Source organism: Tenrec ecaudatus, unplaced genomic scaffold (genome assembly GCF_050624435.1).
Source record: "Tenrec ecaudatus isolate mTenEca1 unplaced genomic scaffold, mTenEca1.hap1 Scaffold_707, whole genome shotgun sequence".
Taxonomy (NCBI): domain Eukaryota; kingdom Metazoa; phylum Chordata; class Mammalia; order Afrosoricida; family Tenrecidae; genus Tenrec; species Tenrec ecaudatus.
This window is the reverse complement of record NW_027459600.1, coordinates 70,322-75,648: the sequence shown is the minus strand read 5'-3', so window position 1 is coordinate 75,648 and position 5,327 is coordinate 70,322. Positions and strand designations below refer to the sequence as shown.

The window sequence follows — 5,327 nt, the reverse complement described above, 5'->3', positions numbered from 1 at the left end:
ATATTTGAATACATTACCCCCACTGATGTCTCAATTTTTAGTAATTTTATTTTCACTTGTTTTGATTATTGAAACTCACCAATAGCTTCTGCATTTTCCAGCCTAGGCTTATACTCGAGTCAATCAGTTTTTCTGGTTTCCCAGGTAATAATTAGGTACCTCGGCTTATACTCGGGTCAGCTTATATTCGAGTATATACAGTAATTTTTCCTTTGGGGAGGAAAAATTACTGTATTTCTGTGGTTTCTTTTAACACCATAAACAACCTTGTTGTTAGGGTTTTTTGTTTGTTTTAATTCAATCTCTAATTCTGGATGAAAACGTCGAAGTACCCTTTACTCCTTTCCAAATATTCTGCAATATCCTAGGGGAAAGGAGCTTTAGGGATGACAGATAAGTGTTTCCCTTTGTGCTCAGATGTGTGACGAGATTCAGGAAAGCCCGGCCGTGATTCCATTATGTTGTGATTATGTTAGAAAGGGTTCTCTAGATGAAAAAACAAACAAACCAGAACATATGATTATACATCAATATCTATCAATTTCTCTCTATTTATATAACATAAGAAATAAACAGTTAATCTATAAAGCAGTGCAAATGGCTCAGTGCAACTCACTTCCCTACTGGCAGTCCTTCAGGTCTTGAGGGCCACAGGGTAGTCCTCTGTAGAGCAATTCAGATTATCTTGGCACAGGCAGCAAACAGCAAGGCAGTTGACAGGATCCAACAGTCCCAAGCTCAAGCGATATTACTCCAGTAGTGTGGTGAAGCAGTTTTGAAGGAAACTCAAACTACAGCAACACAGTCCATGGGTTAGGTGTCCCACAGGTAGTGTAGTTTGTAAATTGAAGCAGAGAGCAAGCTATGGCAACCACACACTGATCTGATCATCACAAAGTAAGAGACAAGAAAGGTGAGGCTCACCAAGCCATTTACCTCTCTGCCCTTCAATTAATCCCACGTGTGTTCATTGGCCATGTTGGCACAATAAACCTACCTATCACAATGAGGATATTCTCTATAATTTCACCATAGCATCTGGGTAATTATGATAGTAATGGATGTAAAGCAACATTAAACATAAAATATGAACAAATGTTCATATGATTGGTAAAGTGAAAACCTGAGAGAGAGGACTATGTTCTCCCAAAGACAACATCCCCATCACCATGTAATTCCCAGAGCCAGGGGCCTCCATTGATCCCTTTTCAACTTTACATAACTATGTGCCTCCCACATGCAAATACATAATATGCAGCCATGTGAAACCACAGCACATGTACTTAAATTCGTATTCTTTCTCACCCTGGAGAGCATTTTCTGGGCGTCATGAATCTTATCCACATGAACATGAATTATGTGTGGACTTTCCTTTTTCTGGTGGAGACTCTGGGTGGTGAGTGCTTCAGGGATTCACACAGGAAGTCTGGGGATGCAGCATCTGAACACATGACCTACTGTTGCTCTTTTTATCTACAGTTGTCCTGGCTCAGGTCTAGTGACAAGAGTCAGACCCTGGACTGGTGAAGACTTCACAGGCACTGGCTGTCACTTGTGCTGTCTCCAGATTCTCTTTAACCAGCTCCGATGTCAGCTGGATCCGCCATGATTCAGGAAAGGGACTGGAATGGGTTGGTGATATACAGAGGGGTGCTAGCACACACTATAATCCAGCTCTCCAGTCTCAAGTCAGCATAACCAGGGACACCTCCAAAAGTAAAGTTTATTTAAAACTGAGCTCTGTGAATCCTGAGAACACAGCCGTGTATTACTGTACTAGAGGCACAGTGATGGGAATTCAGTGTGAGCCCAGACACAAACCTCCCAGCAACAGGCCATGGTTTCAGTAGATGCAAGGGCTGAGGTCAGTGATGCTTTCCTCTCAGAAGCTGTGGTTTCCCCACCTTGTCAGCACCTCTCTAGGGACACCATGCACAGACTCAAGAGAAGCTTCATGCCTCTGAACATGATTTATTTTCCTTGGAATGGGCTTTGTCTCTCTTTCACCATCTTCCAAAGACAGATTTCACAGTAATAGTAATTGATGAGATATCACTTTACAACTAGTTAGTTCAGGCAGGTGTCCTCAAACTACAGCCCGCAGGCCACATGTGGCCCACCGAGGACATTTATCTGGCCCGCCAGGTGTTTTTACCCCATTTGTTTTTGACTTCAAAATAAGATATGTGCAGTGTGCATGGGAATTTGTTCTTTTTTTTTTTTTTAAACTATGGTCCGGCCCTCCAATGGGTCTGAGGGACAGTGAACTGGCCCCCTGTTTAAAAAGTTTGAGGACTCCTGTTTCAGGGTACCAACTAGTGCCATTTGTTGTCAAAGCTATAAATATTTCATGTAGAAAAAAATTCTCATGTGGAGTCCCAAATTGTCTCTATACCCTCAGATTTATCTTGAACCTTCTTATAATAAATAATCACAAATGTAGTTTTTTTTTCACTGCCACCAGCAGCACTTTGCAGTTTTATTAACCATTCAAGTACAGTAGCATCTGGTAAAATCGGGACAGAACTGGGATTTAAAAGCAAACAGATATTCAGCATCTAACAGTTTTGAGAAGCCACTACATACTCTTTCACAAACATGTTTCCACGGGGCCAATACAGTGCTAGCCATTCACCCAGCGCACTGAGTGCACCGAAGTAGAAAAGAGGCAACAAGAAAAATAGCTACGTTAGAAACACTCCAACACTTTAGAAAAAAAGAGTCAAACACTTTTTGTTTCTCTCCTTTAGCCCCTAAAACAACATCACATGGTCTGGATCTACCTATTTACGTCCTACGTTGGCTTCTAGTCTTTGTCAGGAGGGAAACAGTAATAGTAGTAAAATGACACTGGCCAGCACGGTCTTTGGATCTCGAGGAGGGAGGGGAGAAAGTCAGTCCTCAGGACAAGCTAGTCGGCTGCAGTCTCATCAGCGGGGTCTTTGCATTCCTTGTTCTTCCGCACTTCTTCCACGTGCTTGTCCTTTTCTCGCAAGCGCTCCAGCTTGGCCACCATTTGTGCTTCTCGGTTCTCTTTGTTGGCTTCCATTTTGTGGGTCAGCTTCTCCTCGGCCATCTTGCTGAAGTTGTTGTTCTCCTCGATTGCTTTCTGCAGCACCTCCTTCTCATGCTCCCGCTTCCCGGCCAGCTGCTTCAGGACCTCCGCCTCATGGGACTTGCGTCTTTCTTCTGCAGCTTCTAATTTCTTCTGAATTTCCTCCAGGGAAAGGTCCTTCTTCTTTGGAGGAGAAAGAGGGAATTCTGGGACGGCCTCTTTTGAACGGGGGCTGAGTATCAGCTCAAAGACCTGGCCAGAGGCCCACTTCTCCAGTTCTTTCACCTGGATATCAGAAGAAGCCATGGTGAACAGAAGACAAGAGACTGGCAGTGTACGCTCTGCAATCCACTGGGAAGGAAAGCCCTGCTCGGTCCGAGCCGCCTGGCCACACTCTCAAAAATGTAGTTTTATGCAATCATTTTGGCTTAGAAGGCCCTAGAAAATATTGTCTATCCAAATATTGTTGTTTGAAAGCAAATAATTATTAAGAAGATCCTCAAAAAAAGAAAATAAACTCACCCAAAAGTGAAAGACTGCATACAAAGTATATATATATATATATATATATATATATATATATATATATATATATATATATATATATATATATATATATATATATAAACATATATACACACATTCTAATATGACACAAGGATGGTGATACTTTATTCACATACTTTGGACATGTTGCCCAGAGAGGCCAGTCCCTGGAGAAGGCCATCACGAGGGCAGTGACAAGGAGGAAGGCCCTCCAGGAGATGGATTAACAATGGCTGCAACAATGAGATCAAATGTAAGAACAGTTGTGAGGACAGTGCAGGACTGGGCAGTGTTCTGTTCTTTTGTGCTTAGGGATGCTTTGAGTAGGAACCAACTTGATGGCACCTATCAACAACAAATTCATAAACTGTGCTAAGTACTCTAGAATGTCCACCTTTTTTAGATTTTAAATAGAGAGGCTATCTACAGAGAAATCCATCTACTATAAAGATCGATAGACTGTCAAAATCCTATACAGGGTTGCTATGAGTTGGAGTATACATTAGGGCAGTGGGTTAGATGTAAAAATATTGATAGACTGCCTTTTCCACTGAAAAGTAAATGTTATTTATTGAAAATCTATTAGGAGCCAGGTAATATTCTAGGCACCCTAGTCATCCAGGATGAAACAATAAGTAAGGAGTAAAAAACTTCCTTTCCTCATGGATTGCCCATTGTAAATGCTGTTTATCACACTGAATATTATCAGTCCACTATACAGCACTCTAAGCTGCATAAAGTCTTAATTTTCAACCCAAATAAATTACTCAAGTTTGAAAAACAAAACAAGAACAAATTATAAACCTAATATTTCCTGACAGTGTCCATTTATGTCTATGTAAGTCTCAAGTCAGTGTTTTCCTTTTTCGAACACTTTCTGAGGTACTCAAATCACATTCTTTTAAATGTCCTTTGCATTTGGGAGACAAAAGTAAGACTGAAGGAGTATATCAGGGGTGCAGAGTGCGTGAAGTAAGCTTTCCTTACTTGCAGTCATTGGTACTTTCAATATCCTACCCCCAAGCCATCATTTTCAGGTCATCGATTTTCCTGCAAACTTCCTACTCATTGTCTAGCTTTCACAGGCATATGAGGCAGTTGATCCTCAAGTGACATCACACAATATGTAACATAGGTTCTCAGAGCAGATGTATATATAAAGAAGACTTGGTGGTGAGTGGACTAAGCATTAGTTGCTAAACAAAAGGTTAGCGGTTCAAACCCAGCAGCTACTCCTTGGGAGTAAGTTTAAGTATTGTGTGCCGATAAATATGGAAAGCTCTGGAAACCTAAAGAACAGTTATATTCAGTTCTACAGGTTTGCTATGAGTCTGAATTGACCCAATGGCGGTAGATTTACACTTTGAGGCAGAAGTTGTGTGTTTGCTTGATTGCTTGTGTGATTCATTCAGTGATTGCTTATTTTTTCTCCAGTACAGAAAGTAATGGCATCCACCCTGATTCTCCTACCAACGATATCCCAGGTAAACACAGGCTAGAAATTGTACATTTCTACTTGGTCTAGCATTTTAACTCAAGTAAATCAACCAACAAAAATGTGTAAGAATAAAAATTAATAAATCTCCAATGTGAAATGTGAAGGCCCAAAGGTACACTAGTAGTGAATTTGCAGAAGGTCCTAAGTTGCTCTGGGTTTGGATCTTTGGTTTTCTTCTAGAATCACGTCCATGTGAAACACTGATATATGAGGTGCTAAAATCTGGAG

At 41.0% G+C, this 5,327-nt stretch overlaps 1 pseudogene; it reads right to left on the bottom strand.

Annotated features, from left to right (window-relative positions):
- Positions 1-2,509: 2,509 nt before the first annotated feature.
- LOC142436855 (stathmin pseudogene) lies at positions 2,510-3,361 on the bottom strand (annotated as a pseudogene).
- Positions 3,362-5,327: the final 1,966 nt, after the last annotated feature.